Consider the following 22253-nt stretch of genomic DNA (forward strand, 5'->3'; position numbering starts at 1 on the left):
TGATGGTAATGCCATTGAACATCAGGGGACGATGGTTGGATTCTCTCTTGTTGGAGATGGTCATTGCCTGACACTTGTGTGGCGCAAATGTTACTTGCCACTTGTCAGCCCAGGCTTGGATATTGTCCAGGCCTTGCTGCATTTGGACAGGGACTGCTTCAGTATCTGAGGAGTCGTGAATAGTGCTGAACATTGTTCAATCATCAGCGAACATCCCCACTTCTGACCTTATGATGGAAGGAAGGTCATTGATGAAGCAGCTGAAGATGGTTGGGCCTAGGAAACTACCCTGAGGAACTCCTGCAGTGATGTCCTGCTCTTTGAATGTCTGCGTTGTGAGCAAGGTCCTAACGGTAAGTTCCAATTTCTGCACGTGATGCTTGTCAAGACATGTTTTCCAGCCGACTTGGGTGGTAAATTTGATGCGGGGGGATGATCCTGGCCAGCAGGGCTTATAATTAGATGTAGATGTACTGCAATGACGTTCCTGATACGCAGCAGCGAGAAAGGCCTGGATCCCCCCTTGATGGGCGGAGAGGACAATTGCAATCTGGTTTCACAATGGCGTGAAACTGGTTACTGGCCTTTCCGCCATTTGTTCGCTCGCTGACATCCAATGCCAACAGGGATAGAAAATTCCACCCAATGATCCTCACCTTGATCAACATAAAAAAATTTCACCAAGCTTGTTTTAAACTGCAGCACAGGATACCATCAAATGCCATGGTACAGGGCTTAGGACGAGGCAAAATTTTCACAGATGCAATGTTTCAAATGTTAGTCAAATCGTTTTTTAAAATATAGCTCTTAAGTTCCCTTTGACCAATGATACTGAAGATGGTGTTTCATCATGGAGATCCAAAGTGCATTGTTGTTACATTATCATTCTCATATTATTGTGAGGAAGTGTTAAATAAATTCTACAACATGTCTGGATTTAATGGAATTGCCACTTTAATACAGCTATTTACAACTGTTCTTCCAGCACCCCAGGCAAAACATAGCTGTGCCAATACAAAAAGTATATGAGAGAGGGTTTATTGAAATAGGAAGGTAAATACTGATACACATGAGAAATAGGAGATTAAAAGTAAGTTTGCATTTTGATTTAGTGCCTGTGCAAATTGTTCAAGTAAAGCCTTGCTGCATGTTGTTGGCAGAACAATATGAATCATGTGTCATTAGAACACAGATATCATTCATAATAGATATGATCATTTTCCTCCCTTCAGGACTGGATTTTCCCATCCTGATGCAGGATCAAAGTGCATGGGGAAGGCTGTAAAAATGGGAGCTGGGGTTCGTATCCAGAATTCCTATCCCTATTTGTGATGCCAGCGATTTGCATCAATGTGGAAAGGGAGCCCGCATGCTGCTGTCTTGACATTGCCAAAGTAGGCATTTTAGAACTTCCACAATTTTGATGGAGGCAGGCGAGATTTGGTAGGTGACATAAATCACTCCAGCAGAGAATTGTCAAGAATTATGAGTGAATCTTGGTTTGAAGGTGGGAACTCAGTACAAAAGGTGTTGCCTACTTCACATGTCATTACGAAATGCTAAAGCTTAAGTTGTACCTGTTTTTACTGTAGTGAATGATGACAATGCTGTGATTTGAAAAGGTAAGTGACCATTAAATAATGTGGTTGCCAGGTTTCTACTTCTGATAACTGGCAAGCTGTCAAAGAAAAGAAAAGCATTGTGAAAATGGGAAGGCCTTCCAGATGCATTAGGGTAGATTATCAAGTGGCTAAAGTGCAATTCTGCATTGCATAATATTGAAATGCTATCCCAGTTTGAAATCTAGAGCTAATTGCATGAAATGTCCCCCTTGTTCTCATTTTCTCCTTGAATTTCAGCTCAGCCATCTGTTTGGCTGTTTCAAAGCTTTGACAGATATATATGTTTTCACTAAATCGTTAACAAACTGCTCAGTCATCTGTTTAGCTAGTTCAAAGCTTTGACAGATGTCTGAACTTTAAGCTGTCTTCAAAGGCCCCAATGGATCCCATGCATCAGTGTTTGTTTACAGAATTGTACAGGGGAATGTCATTTTAATGGCTTGTCTGCCTTCGAAACCACGAATTGATTTGCTCAGCAGGATTTGTTTACAGTTGTTCAGAGGAATTTGAAGAGGCAAATGGTTTTAAACCAATATTCAAGGAAAGTTTGTTTAGTTTGACTTATTTATTCATTTTTCAAAGACTTCCAGATATTATTAGAGGGCTTTGAGTTCTGCTACAGCAAATACTGGGTGAGTGATTTGGGGGTGCTTGAGAGGGGTGAGCGGATGGGTGGGGTAAGGGTTTGAATTGTAGGCGGAACTTCACATAGATGTCTCTATGAATGGGGATAGGCCTTTTAACTTGGTCACCTCAGCATCAGCCTGCTTCAGTCTCTGCTCGGCTGCAGGCCTGACTCCAGGCCATCCCTGCCTCCATCGGGTGAAAACTTCATGGTCTGGAGCAAGGATCATGATGTCGGGAAAACTTCTGGCTTCCAGTTCTTGCCTCCATGTTGAAGATCCAGCCCCAGTATCAAACATGAACCATTTTGAGGCACTGAAATAATTTGTACATACATCCAGACACATTATGTGATTATGCCATGCCTCATAGACAAGCAGTATAATTCTTGTTTCAGTAAAATTATCATATGTCACTAAGTGCGTCAGTGGGCGTGAAAAAGACGTCTTTCCCGCTGGTTGCAATGGCAGGTTTTTGCACCATATTTTCCGCTTCCTGGTGCGTCCCACCTCATTAATAATGCATGCATGGGAAACACGCCGGATCGCTGGCGGGCGGGCTCGGATTTCCTGCCATGCTGTGGCCTCACTGCTTCCTCATTCCTGGCGCCATATCTAAAGCACACCAGAGCGCAGCCTCCTTCATGTCTTCAGATCAGAGGACTGCTCTAGGCGACAGATTGCCCAAAATCTAAGAAGACGACAGCCCCCAAAATTTAGTGAGGCCTCACTGGGGTGACTATTGGATGCAGTGGAAGCTCATCTCAAACTCCCCTACCCTTGCTCTGGGTGAAGACCAACCATCAAGATCACCAATCCAGCATGGGAGGCGGTGGCGGCAGTGGTGAGTGCTGTTAGTGATGTCTCCTGTTTCACAGTCCCCTCCATGCACAAATTATCTCTCTTTTTTATCGGAAGAGGAATTTGCAGACACATCTGTCATAGCGCTCACCCAGACCCTCCACCAGCACAGAGACACGCACCTCTGCAGACTCTAGTTCTAGATTAGCCTCAGGAGTCACAATCTGGTGTGCAACTGCGCTGTCTTATCCACAATAGTTGGAGGTAGGGAAACCCAAGATTACCAGCACTTGGAGGGCAGCTGGATACCAGGAATTTGATAATTCGGAGTCAGATGACGAGCCTCTGGACTCGGTTCTACCTCAGTTGCTGGAGCTGCAAAGACAAGCTCGGGAACATCAGGAAGGGCTGTCTGCTGCACTCCTCAGATTGCAAGGCATGATGGAGAAGCCGGCAGGCTGAGGTGATAGCGCCGGCATCCCAAAGCACCAAGTCAACACAGGTAGGATGGTGGCCGCAATGGACATTGATCATTGATCCTGCATTGCTGCTGGAGCTGCACTCCATCACTGAGGCACTTGCTGGCATCCCAAGTGTCAATGCCAAGAGGGGAGGGGCATCTTGAATGCCGCTGTCCCATCTCCTCAAGGAGTAGGCCAGGGGCTCTCAGGCACCCATATGGAGGAGGATCAGTAGGTGCACACCTTGGGACTATCCACCCCAGGTGACTCTAGGAGGTCCGCCCATCTGATTCCGCTCTCTGCATGCGGTGATGCCAAGCAGGCCGGGGTCCTCCAGGTCTCGGCCCTCCAGAGGACGCCCATCAAGATCATCATAGACAGGGCATAGCAGGCTGCCATCCAAGATAGAGTGGCAGGGTTAGGAAGGTTAAGAAAATGTAATTGCACAGCCTGGGCATGGGTGTTAATCACTTTGTACTTAATGTTCACAATTGTAAATAAACTCTCAAGAATGTCTCCTTGCCTATGGCTCCTTGTTCTAATGAGCAGTGACTTTGTACTTAATGTTCACAATTGTAAATAAACTCTCAAGAATGTCTCCTTGCCTATGGCTCCTTGTTCTAATGAGCAGTGTTCATGTCACTCAGATGTTGGACCTTGAATCCTGCACAAGATGAAGGCAGGTGTCTCAATCCAGGGCCTCTTCCCTGTGCAGTGTGTAACCTTCAAAGCAAAGTGATTAGAGTCATAGAATCATAGAGTTTTACAGCACGGAAAGAGGTCCTATGGGTTATTGTGTCTGTGTCAGTAATCAAGCCCCTATCTACTCTAATCCCTTCACAGTCACTCGATACATCAGTGATGCCTGCACCTCGACGGTGCTTGTCATTGCTGCCAGAATGTCATGGGCAGGTGTCACAGAGTTCTGCCATTCTCTCTGTGCTCTCAGCGCCTTTAAGGTGGGGCTGGCCCCCAACTCTTCAGCATCTGTGTCCAGTGACGCTGTGCTCCTGAAGGGGTCAGGCACTGAAGGCTCCAAAGGATCAGGTTCATTTAAAGTTTCATGGCTGCATCTCCATGATATGACCCTGCTCACAGAGCGGAAGCGAGTTGCCCTCAGCCAAACAGGAGTCAGACATTCTCAGAGACAATGTGAAGATCCATGGAGTGTCGTCTCTGCATGTCATCATCATCCTCCTAGAATCTTGTGACTATCAGGGCCTCCAATGTTTCCCCATGACATGAGCCTGATCACAGAGGCTATGTGCACCGCCATCAGCCAGACAGGTGTCAGATGTTCACAGATGCAATGTGAGGATGTCAGGACTGCCCTCATTGCATCTTGTCATCAACCTCCACAAATCCTGCGGCTATTAGGACCTCATGAGCAGACCTGCCTCCTCTGACCAGTGCAATAGTCTCATTGCTGGAATCCTCATTTTCCAGGACCGCATCACCATCATCCTCTTCGATGACCTCCTCATCGGAGGCGATGTGCAGCTCTTCCATCTCCTCCTCGGCCAGGTCCCTCCCACCTGTTACAGCACCAGGTTGTGTTGCACACAGCAAGCGACTATGACAGCACAATTGTCCCTGATGACTGCACCTGCAAAAGGTGCATCCAGCTGCAGCTCCTGAGAAGCCGAGTTAGGGAACTGGAGCTGGAGCTGGATGAACTTCGGATCATTCGGGAGGCAGAGGCAGTAATAGACAGGAGTTTCAGGGAGACAGTCATCCCTAAAAGTCAGGAGGCAGGCAGCTGGGTGAATGTCAGGAGAGGGAAGGGGAATAGACAGAAAGAGCAGAGCACCCCTGTGGCTGTTCCCATCAACAATAGGTATACCGTTTTGGATACTGTTGGTGGGGACAACCTACCAGGAACAAGTTGTAGTGGTCGCATCTCTGGCACCGAGGCTGGACCCTCAGCTCAGAAAGGAGGGAGGGAAAAGAGGAGAGCAGTAGTGATAGGGGATTTGATAGTTAGGGGGACAGATAGGAGGTTCTGTGGGAGAGATTGAGAATCCCGGATGGTCTGTTGCTTCCCTGGTGCCAGGGTCCGTGATATCTCGGATCGAGTTCTCAGTATTCTCAGGAGGGAGGGTGAACAGCCAGATGTCGTGGTCCATGTAGGGACCAATGACGTGGATAGGAAGGAGGAGGAGGTCCTGCAAAGAGAGTTTAGGGAGTTAGGTGCAAAGTTGAAGGACAGGACCTCCAGGGTTGCGATCTCAGGAGTGCTACCCATGCCACGTGCTAGTGAGGTTAGAAATAGGAGGATAGTGCAGCTAAATATGTGGCTAAGGAGATGGTGCAGGAGGGAGGGCTTCATGTTTCTTGACAATTGGGCTCTGTTCCAGGGAAGGTGGGACCTGTTCCGACGGGACGGTTTGTACCTGACCTGGAGGGGGACTAACATCCTTGCAGGTAGGTTTGCTAGTGCTGCCCCGGGGCGTTTAAACTAGATTTGCAGGGGGAGGGGAACCAGAGTGTTAGAGCAGATAGTGAGGTGGAGGAGGATAAAGGTCAAGCGAGGAATGCATGTATAGACAGAAATCAAAGGTTTGTACGTGATAGAAATGTTCTCAGGTGCATCTATTTCAATGCAAGGAGTATTGTCGGAAAGGCAGATCAGCTTAGGGCATGGATTGGCACGTGGGATTACGACATTATTGCTATTAGTGAGACTTGGTTGCAGGAGGGGCAGGACTGGCAGCTCGATGTTCCGGGGTTCCGTTGTTTCAGACGTGATAGAGGGGGAGGGATGAAAGGGGGAGGAGTGGCATTACTAGTCAGGGAAAATATTACAGCTGTGCATAAGCAGCACAGCCCGGAGGGCTCGTCTACAGAGGCCATATGGGTGGAGCTGAGGAACGGGAAAGGTGTGACCACACTAATAGGGTTGTATTATAGACCGCCCAATAGTCAGAGAGAATTGGAGGAGCAAATCTGTAGAGAGATAGCAGACCAATGTAAGAAACAGAAAGTTGTGATAGTAGGAGATTTTAACTTTCCACATATTGACTGGGACTCCCATACTGTAAAAGGGCTGGATGGTTTGGAGTTTGTCAAATGTGTTCAGGAAAGTTTTCTAAATCAATATATAGAGGTACCAACGAGAGAGGATGCAATACTTGATCTCCTATTAGGGAACCAGACAGGTCAGGTGACAGAAGTATGTGTAGACGAACATTTTGCGTCCAGTGAACCACAATGTCATTAGTTTTAAGTTAATTATGGATAAGGATAGGTCTGGTCCTCGAGTTGAGATTCTAAATTGGAGAGATGCCAATTTTGTGGAAATGAGAAAGGATCTAGGAAGAGTGGATTGGGATAAGATGTTTTCTGGCAAGGATGTGTTCAGTAAGTGGAAGGCATTCAAAGGCGAAATTTTGAGAGTGCAGAGTTTGCATGTTCCTGTCAGGATTAAAGGCAAAGTTAACAGGCATAGGGAACCTTGGTTCTCAAGGGATATTGGTGATTTAATTAAGAAGAAGAGAGAGGTGTATAGCAGGTACAGGCAACAAGGAGCAAATGAGGTACTTGTAGAGTATAGAAAATGTAAGAAAATACTAAAAAAAGAAATCAGGAAGGCAAAAAGAAGACATGAGGTTGCTTTGGCAGATAACGTGAAGGTAAACCCGAAGGGTTTCTACAAGTATATTAAGAGTAAAAGGATAGTAAGGGACACAATTGGTCCCCTTGAAGATCAGAGTGGTCATCTATGTGTGGAGCCTCACGAGATGGGGGAGATCTTAAACAGTTTTTTCGCATCAGTATTTACTCAGAAAACTGGCATAGTGTATAAGGAAGGAAGAGAAACAAGCAGTAGTGTCATGGAACATATAGAGATTAAAGAGGAGGAGGTGCTTGCTGCCTTACAGCGAATAAAGGTGGATAAATCCCCTGGGCCTGACATGATATTCCCTCGGACCTTGAGGGAGAATAGTGTAGAAATTGCAGGGGCCCTGGCAGAAATATTTAAAATGTCCTTAGCCACGGGTGAGGTGCCGGAGGATTGGAGGATAGCTCATGTTGTTCCATTGTTTAAAAAAGGCTCCAAAAGTAAACCAGGTAATTACAGGCCAATGAGCCTGACGTCAGTAGTAGGTAAATTATTGGAAGGTGTTCTGAGAGATCGAATATACAATTATTTGGACAGCCAAGGGCTGATTAAGGATAGTCAGCATGGCTTTGTGCGTGGTAGGTCGTGTTTAACGAACCTTGTAGAGTTTTTCGAGGAGGTTACCAAGAAAGTAGATGAAGGAAAGGCTGTGGATGTTGTCTACATGGACTTTAGTAAGGCCTTTGACAAGGTCCCACATGGGAGGTTAGTTCAGAATGTTCAGACACTTGGTATCCATGGAGAGGTTGTAAACTGGATTCAAAATTGGCTGTGTGGGAGAAGACAGAGAGTGGTAGTGGATGATTGCTTCTCAGACTGGAGGTCTATGACTAGTGGTGTGCCTCAGGGATCTGTACTGGGACCATTGTTGTTTGTTGTCTATATCAATGATTTGGATGATAATGTGGTAAATTGGATCAGCAAGTTTGCTGATGACACTAAGATTGGAGGCATTGTGGACAGCGAGGAAGGCTTTCAAAGCTTGCAAAGAGATCTGGACCAACTGGAAAAATGGGCCAGAAAATGGCAGATGGAATTTAATGCGGAAAAGTCTGAGGTGTTGCATTTTGGAAGGACAAACCAAGGTAGGACATACACAGTAAATGGTAGGGCACTGAGGAGTGCGGAGGATCTGGGAGTTCCCTGAATAATTCCCTGAAAGTGGCGTCACAGGTAGACAGGGTTGTAAAGAAAGCTTTTGGCATACTGGCCTTCATAAATCAAAGTATTGAGTATAGGAGTTGGGATGTTATGGTGAGGTTGTATAAGACATTGGTGAGGCCAACTTTGGAGTATTGTGTGCAGTTCTGGTCGCCTAACTACAGGAAGGATATCAGTAAGATTGAGAGAGTGCAGAGAAGATTTACTAGGATGTTGCTGGGTCTTAAGGAGTTGAGTTACAGTGATAGATTAAACAGGTTAGGACTTTATTCCTTGGAGCGTAGAAGAATGAGGGGAGATTTGATAGAAGTTTACAAAATTATGAGGGGTATAGACAGAGTAAATGCGAGTAGGCTCTTTCCACTTAGATTAGGAGAGATAAACACGAGAGGACATGGCTTTAGGGTGAAAGGGGAAAGGTTTAGGGGGAACATTAGGGGGAACTTCTTCACTCAGAGAGTGGTGAGAGTGTGGAACGAGCTACCATCTGACGTGGTAAATGGAGGCTCACTCTTAAGTTTTAAGAATAAATTGGATAGATACATGGATGGGAGAGGTCTGGAGGGTTATGTACTAAGTGCAGGTCAATGGGACTAGCGGAATAATATTTCGGCACAGACTAGAAGGGCCGAATGGCCTGTTTTCTGTGCTGTAGTGTTCTATGGTCCTATGGTTCCATGGACATGTGACACCCTTTTGGGACAGTATTGGAGTGCTCCACCAGACCTGTTGAGGCACCAGAACCTCGTTTTTAAGATGCCAATTGTGTGCTCCACCAAAGCTGGGTTGCAGCATGAACCTCGTTGTACCATCGCTCTGCTGCAGTCTGAGGGCATTGCATGAGCATCATCAGCCATGTCCCCTGCGGGTAGCCCTTGTCCCTGAGGAGCCAAAACTGCAGCCTCTGTGGACCCTGGAATATGTCAGGGATCTGAGACCTGATAAGGATGTAGGGATCGCGGGAAACATGCGCAGATCTGCAGGATGCATTTGTTGTGGTCACAGACCAGCTGAACATTCAGCAAGTGGAAGCCATTGCAATTCACATACTGGACTGCTTGTTGCAATAGAGATCTAAGCGCCATGTGAGTGCAGCTGATGGCACCCATGCACCTGTGAGAAACGAGAGACCTATGCAAATTCCAGTGCTCTTGCTTCCTGGCTTTCCTGATCCTGGGTGAAATGCACAAAGTTCTGTGCCTTTGTGAAGATGGTATCCATGACCTGCTGGAAACACTAGTGCATGGAGGTTTGCGAGATCCCGCATAGGTCACCTGTGGAGCCCTGGAAGAAGCCACTGGTGTAAAAATTGAGCGCCACGTTCACTTTCACAGCCACTGGCAGTGGATGTCCTCCATGTCCCCGTGGCACCAAATCCTGCAGCAGGTGGCATATGTGAGTGACCAGTTCCCTAGACTTGTGCAGTCTTTGCTGACACTGATTCTCGCTCATCTGCAGGAATGGCAAGTGTCATCTATAGACTCTGGGTCTAGTGAAGCACCTACAAGTGATGACGCTCTTTGGATCTTCAGCTGCTTGTCCAATGGGCCCTGCCACACCTTCATCTTGAGGGAGGTGCTCCTCCCTTTGATGAGCCAGGTGCCTCCATCACACACTTCTCCTTCTTCTCTGTTCCCTGTAAACCATGAGGCATACCGCTAAATCACCAGACTCCATGATACTGATGTTCTCTTCCTGCAGTATCAAAGAGAGAGGCATGACGGTCAGCATATGTCTCCTAAGGACCTCTGTTGGTTAAGTCTCAGGCTCCGACTGCGTCTCAAGGCCGCTTCACGCATGCAGGAGTGTGCTGGCCACCACTTGGATGGCCAGTGTTTAGTGTGCTTCATGGTGTCCGGAATCTGATCCACCTCTGCCCCACTCCACTTGACCGATTGGCAGGAGCTTCAGTCACTCAATTGCATGCTGTGCTCTCACACACTACAGGCGCACTACACAACCTAGCGCTGCAATGGGGGAAGGACCTGGCTGAGGAGGAGATGGAAGAGCTGCACATCACCTCCGATGAGGAGGTGGTTGAAGGGGATGAGGTCCTGGAAGGTGAGGATGCTGGCAATGAGGCCATCACAGTGGCCAGACGAGGCAGGTGTGCTCGTGAGATTTGTGGCTGCTAGCTTGAACCATGAGTGATACTGGTGCAAGCCTGTATAAAGATATTGCAAGGGGCCCTGAGCACCTCAACCAATGACTGCTCCATGGCCACCTTTCACAGGGGGATTCAACAAATTTCCCAGTCACCCAATTGTTCTGCAGGCCCCTAAAACTCACATTAATTTGCAGCCTGCGCCCAAGGGGTGAAACGTTCTGGAGCATTTGGTGCCACTTTCATACTTTTGCGTTGCTCGAGTGGGCGGAAATGCTTCAGAGGCCCGACTCCAAGCATCTCAATGGAGCTGCAGCTGAACGGTCTCAGCTGGAGAAGAATGCTCTCTTTTGACAAGCTTTTCCAAGTGTGTGGCCCCTTCCCTCATCCTCCTCTCCCACCCCATGTGCTTGTGTACTTCCACCAATCTGTGCTGCCTTGCCCCCACCCCTGGCCCCACCCGCACTGGAGCCCTTGCCCTGGCAGCACTCTGAAAGCCAGCCGGGAAAAAGCAGCTTCCCTGTGCCCTCCCTCGATTGTGCGGCGCCTCTTCATTGATGTCCTACGGGCGATCCTGGTGAGCGCTGCGTAAGGTTGTGTGCACTCACCTCCGAGTTCCCTTGAAGTTCAGGTCGTCAGGTGCACTCCTTTTAAAGGCAGTCGTAAATCATGCTGTTCTGAAGTCACGCCGACATGGGAATTAAATTTGACGTGGGAGAATGATCTGGTGTGTGGGCACAATAATGAGATGCAAATGCATTAAAATTAAATTCCTGGCATTAGACGGTGGGAAACGCGGCCCGCCATTGATGAGGGGAGGGGACATTCGCGTCCTGGATTTATGTTGCTGGGAAATGCGACTAGGGCCAACTCGCGATATTTTCTGCTTACGCCGCCAAACGGGAGCAGAAACTTCCAGCTTATGAGTATGTTTGCAGCAGGGGGAGGACCCCCCGGAGTGAAGTCCACACGAGTTCTGAATGGTTGAATCTTATTTATGCATGAGCACATTAAATGTTGCATTTATCTTGCATAAGCTGGGCTATAACTTTACATTTCAGGCCTATTTCCAAGTATGTTTCCAGAATTTATTGTAAGTCTGTGACATCGTCTGAATAGGGTACTCATTTCATTATCTGCACATCTCCTCTCAGCATGACATATGTGCACATGATGAAGGGACTTCTACTGGCAAAGACGGGAAAAGATTGATTATTGATCATTCACTGAGTGTTTCCATGCACTGCGAAGCTGCCAGCAGCAAGCCAATCAACCACTGAGCTGCATCCCATGAGTATTTGTGTATGAGATATATGTTTATAGTTACTCTTTTAGCACAGCATTTTTGTGCACTGTAAGAGTAATTATGAATTTGTGCTTGTTAAGTTTTGTGCCTGGAATGTTAAAGACAGAAGATGGAAAATCAGTTGGACCCCAGCATTCCTAGTCTGCACTCATGGCACACATAATTCTGCAATAATAGAACTGAAGACAAATATTCACCCCCTTGTATGGATCTCTGGTGAGAGTGCGTTTGGAATACTGTTTGACATTTTGGGCATTCTACCTTCGATAGGACATTAGCGATGGTTCAGAGAAAAGTATTACAAATGATTTTGAACCTAGGGCTTTAAGATATGGGAGGTGAATTTATGTGGGAGCACTCTTGTTATAACCTTGCTGTAAGAACTGCACAAATCCCAGAAAAACAGTGTAAAAGCCATTTGCGTAATTTTCGCAGGGTTTCTGTGGCCCTTTTGCAGAAGATATGGTAGACAAGTGGGACAATCCAATGGAAATTCACCTTCATGAAGAGAGGCTTGCAAAACTGAACTGGTTGCCATTGGAAAATACAACTGGTGGGGAAATATAATCCTGGTGTTTAAAATGCCAAGTGGAATGAATGCGCAGTTTTGGGAAAAGATTGTCCCATAAAGAGGAGCACTTTCTTGTCATTTGGAGGACATGTACATTTGAACTTTTTCTCAAGGAAAGGATAGGTGGCATTATACTTTAATTGGGCCATTAAATGTACTTTAATTGGCAAGCAGGCTCTCACATGAGCTGTGAAGGCAAAACCAGAGTGCATGGGCTCAAAATAACCAAGGCTGAAGCTAAACTATATACTCCCCCACTCCAACAAAAAGGCTTCTGGATGTGTGACAAAAATTCTCAGGAACACAACAGTTGACATTGTGTCATTTAGCTCCTTCAAAAAAAAAGTTTGATAAATATCTGGTTGGAAATGAAATTGAAGGTTTTAGTGCTAATTATATACTGAAGTAATTATGGTCCCTGAGCTGCTGGGGCCACAGTGGGATATTATCTGTGGAGGGCTGCCAGCCAGGGCTGATAGCACATCTCGAGGCATGAAGAGATGCTCGGGAGTTGGGAGGTATTTAGGCTGAATTATCCATCAAGAGATTTAGTGAGTGGAGTCAAGTACAAAATAGCATAGATTATAAAGGGTCTATGGAATGACCCGGATGATGAACCATTCTGTTTTTGTAGTGCATCGTGTTATGATCCCAGACCAGACTCCCAAATTTTGGTATGGTCCCAGACCAGACCTGCAAATTTGTTAAAATCTGATCAGGAACTAGTAACTTTTTTCTGTTAAAGTAGACAACATTAAAAATTCCAACTGCTTACAAAGAGAATAGAGCCAGAAGATTCCACAGTTTTAGACAAACAGAAGAAATTTCACCATACAAAAATCAACAGCAGTCAATACTCGATCTTATACTCTGGCATACTGAATTAAAATGAGGTAACCATGAATTAACAGGCAAACTGTGGTTGAACACACCACAAACTGCAGATTAAATGGCAGACACAACCAAGATAGGTCCCATGAATTTCTCAGCAACCCACCCAGATGTCAGTCCTCACGGAGTCACAAAAATTCCTTAAAGATCTGTCTTCTTCATGAAGCATTTTAGCTCCTCTCCTTCAAAGAGCAAGTCTGATCCTCAGTCGACAGCAGCTCTACTCCACTCGCGTCCCAGAGGTAAAACTCGCACCCAGAAGGCACACTGTTCCAGATCTCTCTCAAATCTGTTCCCAGTCCAGTCTTGGTCTCTTTGGCAGCTGAGCTGACTGCCAACTGAGACTGCATCCCACCATGATGGCCAGGCTACAACCTAGCATCTAAACACAGGCACAGTCCAAGCTCCTTAGTCATGTTGCCGCCAACAACTGCTTCTGGGCCTTGCTTTGCTCCAGCCCCCTAAGCAGCACTTCTGCAGCATGGAGCTGACTCTCCTTTCTGCCTGCCCTCTACCAGCTGCTATTTACTCACTGCTGTTCATTGACCCTTGAGCTGACCTATAAACTGTGGTATCTCCCAACACAGTTACGTTCCTGTTCCTAGGCAGGATCGAATGTATCAAGCCATGGTACATTCTGTACCTTAAATGTGACAATCTTTGGTCATCCAAGGGTCGCTCTCACAGGTGCTAACTTACAAACATAGATAGACAAAAAAATCCACCGGGACACCTGTATAAACTGACCCTGCCTCCGCAAATAAGACAGATCAGGCGCATCCAGAGTGGTGCGATTGGGGTCAGGCTCCTAGCCTGCCCGAACATGCAAGCAATACGCAGGCACCAAAGAGACACCAAGCGCTCCATACCTTACCCCCCGCCCCCCGGCACAGACTTTGAGTCCGCCACCACCTTATCGGACCGCGGAGCAGTTGGACTGCACACGTACAATCTCCTCGCCAACGCTGGCCATGTAGCAGTCACTGCTGGAGGTGCTCACAGCCCCTTGCAATCTCAGCATCCTGGTTTGGACCAGTGTCCCCCATGTCGCAGGTTGACAGGACAGCCATGCAGTGCACTGATCTCTGGCCATCCGAGGGGTGACCAGCACTCTCTGGGAAGCGTTAAGGGGCAGTCACACAGGGCCAGGAAAGGTGCTAAGTACAGCCACGATAACCACGTCTCTATCTCTCTCTTTCATGCTGCAGGAGGACCACGTCAGGATCATGGATCCTGGTGACCTAGTTGTATACCTGATGGCCTACGGTGTCCGTAGAAGATGGAGGAGAGAGTGACTGAGGCTCCTGGCCGCGCAAAGGCAGGAGCAGCAACCTCATGAAGAAGGGGCAGCAGGGGCTCCCGCACTTACTGCCCAGGAGCGACAACGAGCCATGGCTGGTTGGTACCTAGCGACACGCAGGGTCTATAGACGCCGCCTGCCATTCCTGAAGATGACTGAGAACCAGTGTCACCAGCAACTGCGCATGTCTAGGGAGCTGGTGGCTCACATCTGCCACTTACTGCAGGACTTGGCACCAAGGGGGCATGGAGGGCATCCACTGCCAGTGGCTGTGAAAGTGACCATGGTGCTCAATTTCTATGCCAGTGGCTCCTTTCAGGGCTCCACAGGTGACCTCTGTGGGATTTCACAATCCACCACCCACAAATGCACCCATGAGGTCACGAATGCCATCTTCTCCATGGCACACAACTTTGTGCACTTCGCCCGGGACCAGGACAGCCAGGATGCGAGGGCCATTGGAGTCGCCCTGATCTCAGGATTTCCACAGATGCAGGGTGCAATTGACTGCACTCATGTGGCGCTCAGGTCTCCGTCACTACACTCAGTGGAATTCATCAACCGCAAGGACTTCCACTCACTGAACGTGCAGCTGGTGTGCGACCATCAGAAATGCATCCTGCAAGTATGCACATAGTTTCCAGGGAGTGTGCACAATGCCTACATCCTGAGTCACTTGCAGATCTCTGCAGTCTTCCAGGGTCCACAGAAGCTGCAGGTTTGGCTCCTTGAGAGGCCGTGGATGATGATACCCGTGCAGCAGCCTCAGACTGCAGCAGAGCAACAGTATAACGAGGCTCATGCAGCAGCTCACAACTTGGTGGAGCAGACCATCAGGATGCTGAACATGCGGTTCCAGGACCTGGACCGATCTGGTGGAGCCCTGCAATACAGTCCACAGAGGGTGTCACGCATTGTCGTTGTCTGCTGCACCCTTTACAACCTGGCGCTGCAACGGGGAGAGGAGCTGGCTGAGGAGGAGATGGAGGAGCTGCACATCTCCTCTGGTGAGGGGGATGCCGACGGGGATGAGGCTCTCGCACTGCCTAGAGGAGGCAGGCGCACGCGGGAGGCCCTCATAGCTGCCAGATTTGTGGAGGATGATGACAACATGGAGTGAGGTATCCCCATCAATCCTCACATAACAGTTGTGAACATTTGAATCCAGTCTGGCTTATCGCAGCACCAATACCCTCTGTGAGAATGCTCCTGTCATGGGGATGCAGTGGAGGTCCAAATAGTCGCTTGATTGCAGGAGGATGATGACGACATGCAGTGCGGACACTCCATAGATCTTCACATAGTCTCTGAGAATGTCTAACTCCTGTCTGGCTGAGGGCAGCTCGCGTATGCTCCATGGTCAGGGCCATCTCAGAATCACAGCCATGAAACTTTAGGCACATCTGATGCTGTGTCCACCTTCAGCACCTCAGCCCTTTAGGAGCTGGTGCACAGCATCACTGGTCACAGATGCTGGTGTGATGGGGGCCAGCTCCACCTTAAAGGTGCTGAGAGCACACAGAGAGTATGAGAAAACTCTGTGGCGCCTGCCCACTACATTCTGGCAGCAATGACCAGCACCACCAGGCATCAGTAATGTTTCCAGGGAGTGTGAGGCTGGACCATCACTGCGGTCTGAAGGCCACACAGAGCAAAGGGAAGAGGCCCTGGACTGAAGCACCTGCCTTTTATCCTGTGCAGAAAGGCTTCACATCTGAGTGACAAGAACACTGTTCATTAGTACAAGAAGCCACAGGCAGGGTGACATTCTTAGGAGTTTATTGACAATAATGAACAATATGTGCAAGTGATCAACACCCATAGCTAGGCTGTGCAACTACTTATACCTAACGTTCTTAACCCTGCCGCTATGTCTTGGTGCTCCCCGGACGTCCACAGTGGAGGTGGAGGCAGCCTGCTGACTATGACGCCCTGTCTGTGATGACTTTGGTGATGTCCTCTGGAGGGCCGAGACTTGGAGAGCCCCGGCCTGCTTTTGGAGTCCTGCTGTGTGACAGTGGCACCCTCCTCGGCCTGTGAAGCTGGATCTGCTCAGGTCACAGTAAGAGGGGTCAGATAGGCCAATCACTCCCGGAGTTACCTGGAAGGATGGCCCCAGAGTGTGCACCTGCTGATCCTGCTCCGTGTGCAGAAGGGGTAGCTGGAGTGAGATTGAAGTACCCAGCACTCCTCTCGCTTACACACTGTTGGTGGCCAACAATGGCATCAGCTATGGAGTTAAGCCCACGCAGCAGTGCAGGAGTGACGTCCAGGATCAAGGTCTCCACGGCGGCCGCTATCCTGCCAGTGTTGACCTCGGTGCATTGTAATGCCGGCGCTATCACCTCAGCCATAAGACGGACAGACTCCTCCATCGTGTCTTGCAATCTGAGGGGTGCAGCAGACATCCCTTCTTGTTGTTCCCTAGCTTGCCTTTGCAGCTCCAGCAACTGAGACATGACTGACTCCAGAGGCTTGTCATCTGACTCAGACTCAGCAACGTTCTGGCCTCCAGCCATCCTCCGAGTGCCGGGAACCTGGGAAATCCCTGCCGCTGCAGGCTGTGGATCAGACAGTGTGATGTGCTCAGCAGGTTGTGATCCCGGGGCTACTCTAAAGCTAGGTCCCACTGAGGTGTGTGACTCTGCGCTGATGGAAGGTGTGGGTGAGCGCTGCAACGGGACTTTAGGGAGGGTGCCTTCAGATTCCTCTTCCAGAGGTTTCTTCGGAGCTTGATTAGAGGCTCTGGGTCATGGACTCTGTCAGCTGTTTGGCAGATGTGCCTGTGGAATCAAGGGGAGATAATTAATGCATAGCAGTGGCCTGTGAAACAGGACACATCACTCACTGTATGGTTGTCTGATGGATGTTGCATTGCTGGATCCTCAATTGGCAGAGCAGCGCCGATCTCACCATCAGCACAGGACCGGTCCCGGTCATCGCCGACCAGCTGGATGGCTCTGTTTTCAAATTCTGTCAGCCCTTTGATTTCCGGCATCCCTCCTCCTGTCTGTGACCTTTCCCTCCTGTTGTGAGCCAGTTTGTCCTCTATGGATAGAGATGAGGAAAGCGTATCAAGACTCCTGCCGGGCCAGATGATAAGTACGCCTGGCCTGTGTGGGTGGTGAGTGGTCCCATGGACGGGATGAGGACAATGATGGTGTGTGTGAAAGAGTGAATGGTGATGTCCCTTGCACTGGCAGTGAGCGAGGGCCCTGTGGATGTGTGCTGGGTTTGTGAGTGTGTGAGTTGGGAGTGATGAAAAGAGTGACTTACCCTGGCGGAACAGAGGAGATCATTCATCCTTTTGCGGCACTGGGCAGCTGTCCTCCTCTGCAGAGTGTTTGTGCTGACCACCGCTGCCACCACCTCCTAAGCTGGGTTGGTAACATTGCTGTCCATCCTGCGGCCAGAGCGGGGGTAGAGCACATCCCGGCGGGCCTCCACGGCATCCAGTAGTTGCGCGAAGGACCCGTTGTTGAAGTGAGAGCTGCAGTCTTTTTGCCTTTGCTGGCCATGTTTCCCAGGCAGCAGTTGTGAGCTGGTGGCGATGAGCGCTTTGCTGGCAGCTGCCTTTTAAAGATGGCAGCCAGCGTGATACAACAGCAGGGTGATGGCGAGTGGGCGAATGAGACCCAGCCCACCATGGAAACGGCATGTTCCCCGAAAATGCATAAATAATGAGGCCGCCTTGGGAAGATGCGGCGTGAAAACCCGCCGTTTTCATCAGCGGGTAGGACTCCATTTTACCCACCCGCTACTGCACTTCATGCAATTCTGGGAAAATTCCACCCTAAGTGTTAAATGGATGGCCCCAGGAACCAGTCTCTGGTGAATTGAAGCCATTTTTCAACTGAAGACATGAAATGAGTATTCATGATGGTATCTTATTATGGGGTGCATGAGTAGTAGTTCCTTCACAAGGAAGGGAACCGCTCTTAGTAGAGTTACACAGTGCCCATGCAGGAATCTCAAGAATGAAGACGATAGCGCAAAGTTGTCTTTGGTGGCCAGGAATGGATGGTGATATTGAGAAGGTGGTTAAACACTGTGTGCAATGCCACAGCTGCAAAAGTTGCCGGTGTCAGCCCCATTACACCCATGGGAGAGGCCTGGTAGGCCCTGGGTGAGATTGTACATACATTACATCGCTCTTTTCCTTGGAACCATGTTTCTACTGATTAGAGATGCTCATCCCAAGTGGTTAGACGTTTATGAGGCTAATGTCAGGCACTACTATAGAAAAATTACGCCAAAGCTTTTCTATCCGTGGATTGCCAGAAGTAATTACCTCAGATAATGGTACTGCACTTACTAGCGCTGAATTTCAAAGATTTGCCAGCCTAAATGGTATCAACCATGTGAAGACTGCACCATACCATCTGTCATCTAACCCACTGGCGGAAAGAAAAGTAAATCTTTTAAGGCAGGAATAAAAAGTTGGATCGTTGGAAACTAAACTTGCTCATCTCCCTTTTCACTATAGAACAATCCCCTACACCATGATAGGTGCAACAGCTGCAGAGTTACTGATCTTCCTGTCTTTGAACAGGGCTAAGCCCGATACTTCCCAATTTGTAGGGGAAGGTGGAGAAAAATCTAGGGAACTAAAAATGGACTCATGATTTGCATAGTCATGAGTGACAATTTACTGTTGGTGAAGCTGTATATGTGAGGAATTTTGGTGGAGGACCAAAGTGGTTACCTGGAAACGTAAGCTGTCGGAATGGACAACACTGAACTGCCTGCACCTAATGAGGTACCTGGTGTTATTACGATTCCTGGTACTGCGGTTCCTGCCAAAGAATCAGAAGTCGTGGAGCTATGACGTTCCACACGGATCAAGAAACCATTGAAAGACTGAACTTATAATTTCATGACCTGTGTAAGTATTGTAATGTCATGAGATAAATATCCTTGTAAATACAAAATGTACAGAAAAGTTAAAGGGGGGGGCGGAATATAGTAATTATAGTTTTGATAAACATAGGACTGTAGTTTCAGAAATAATCCTGTGTTGTAAGATCAATGATCTGTGTAAACCAATCAGTTTGCAGCATGGGTACCTCCAGGAAATAGGTCTTCTTTAGTTATTGAGTTAGATGTACTCATGTAGCTGCTGCTGCTGTCTTGAAAATAAAGTTCAATGTTTCCACCAAGAAAAGTTGCCTGGAAAATCAAGTCTATAACAGGAAGGGTCGCACATTTTTGTACTCACTGTATGGACACATGTCTGCAGCATGAGCAGGCAGAGTCAGCCAAGTTCACTGGTACTTGGAGGAGTGCTGGGTAAGATGCATCTGTGAGGTTCATGCCTGATGGCCTCTGGAAATGCCTTTCCAAGAGTTGCAAGAGACGGGGGAAATCAGGCAGAGATGTCAGAGGCCCTCAACAGGGTGGCACGCGAGGCGGAGGAGACTGTCCACCTGCTGGCTGGCTTGGTGGTATTGTCACTGGATTGGTAATCCAGAGACCCAGGGTAATGCTGTGAAGTTCCCACCATGGCACATGGTGGAATTTGAATTCAATGAAAATCTGGAATTAAAAGTCTAATGATTACCATGAAAAAAAGCCATTGTCGATTGTCGGAAAAACTCATCTGGTTCACTAATGCCCTTTAGAAAAAAATCTGCTGTCCTCACCTGGTCTGGCCTACATGTGACTCAAGATCCACAGTAATATGGTTGACTTGTAAATACCTTCTGAAATGGCCTAGCAAGCCGCTCAGTTATATCAAGATGCTACAAAGTCAATAAAAAGGAATGAAATTGGATGGACCACCTGGCATCAACCTAGGCGTCAGATAGGAGAACAGCCTGTCAATCCTGCAAAGTCCTCCTTTCTAACATCTGGGGCCTTGTGTGCAAATCGGGAGAACTGTCTCGCAGGCTAGTCAAGCAGCAGCCTGACTTTGCCATACTCACAGAATCATACCTTGCAGATAATATCCCAGACATCGCCATCACCATCCCTGGGTACGTCCTGTCTCACCAGCAGGACAGACCCAGCAGAGGTGGTGACACAGTGCTTTACAGTTGGGAGGAAGTTGCCCTGGAAGTTCTCAATATCAACTCCGGACCACATGAAGCCTTATGGCACCAGATCAAACATAGGCATGGAATCCTCCAGCTGATCACTACATACTGCTCCCCTTCAGCTGATGAATCAGTACTCCTCCATGTTGAACACCGCTTGGAGGAAGTTTTGAGGGTAGCAAGGGCACAGAGGGAACCAACAAGAGAAACAAACATACCTCATCCTGACAAACCTACCTCTCGCAGATGCATCTGTCCATGACAGTATCAGTGGGAGTGACCAATGCACAGTCCTTGTGGAGACGAAGTCCCGCATTCACATTGAGGAGTCGCTGCCTTCACATCGTGTTGTGTGGCACTACCACCGTGCTAAGGTTTCAAACAGATCTAGCAACTCAAGACTGGGCATCCATGAGGTGCTGTGGGCCATCAGCAGCAGCATAATTGTACTCGAACACAATCTGTAACCTCATGGCCCGGCATATCCCCCACTCTACCATTACAATCAAACCAGTTGTTAACCTGGTGAAGATACAACACAGGACGACTTGCATGCCAAACAGGATAAGCAGCAAGTGATAGACAGAGCTAAGTCATTCCACAACCAAAGGATTAGATCTAAGCTCTGCAGTCCTGCCACATCCAGTCATGAATGGTGGTGGACAATTAAACAACTCACTGGAGGAGGAGGCTCCACAAATATCCCCATCCTCAATGATGGAGGAGCCCAGCACATCAGTGCAAAAGATAAGGCTGAAGCATTTGTAACAATCTTCAGCCAGAAGTGTCGAGTGGATGATCCTTCTCGGCCTCCTCCGGTGGTCCCCAGCATCACAGATGCCAGTCTTCAGCCAATTTGATTCACTCCACATAATATCAACGGCTGAATGCACTGGCTGCAGTAAAGGCTATGGGCCCTGGCAATATTCCAGCAATAGTATTGAAAATTTATGCTCCAGAACTTGCTGCGCCCCTAGCCAAGCTATTCCAGTACAGCTACAACATTGATATCTACCAGCAATGTGGAAAATTGCCCAAATATGTTCTGTACACAAAAAGCAGGACAAATCCAACCCAACCAGTTACCACCTCATCAGTCTGCTCTCGGTCATCAGTAAAGTAATGGAAGGGGTCATCAACAGTGCTATCAAGCAGCACTTGCTTTGCAATAACTTGCTCACTGATGCCCAGTTTGGGTTCCGCCAGGGCCACTCGGCTCCTAGCCTCATTACAGCCTTGGTTCAAACATGGACTAAAAAAGCTGAACTCCCGAGGTGAGGTGAGAGTGACTGCCCTCGGCATCAAGGCAGCATTTGACCAAGTGTGACATCAAGGAACCCTAGCAAAACTTGAGTCAATGGGAATCAGGGGGAAAACTGTCCGCTGGTTGAAGTCATACCTAGCACAAAGGAAGATGGTTATGGTGCTTGGAAATTGATCATCTCAGCTCCAGGACATCACTGCAGGAGTTCTTCAGGGTAGTGTCCTCGGCTCAACCATCTTCAGCTGCTTCATCAATGACCTTCCTTCCATCATAAGATCAGAAGTGGGGATGTTTGCTGATGATTGCACAATGTTCAGCACCATCAGATAATGAAGCAGTCCATGTCCAAATGCAGCAAGACATTGACAATATCCAGACTTGGTCTGACAAATGGCAAGTAACATTCGTTCCACACAAGTATCAGGCAATGACCAACCATCGCCCCTTGATGTTCAATGGCATTACCATCACTGAATCTCCTACTATCAACAG

This window comes from Cetorhinus maximus, chromosome 1 (genome assembly GCF_964194155.1).
Source record: "Cetorhinus maximus chromosome 1, sCetMax3.hap1.1, whole genome shotgun sequence".
Classification (NCBI taxonomy): Eukaryota; Metazoa; Chordata; class Chondrichthyes; order Lamniformes; family Cetorhinidae; genus Cetorhinus; species Cetorhinus maximus.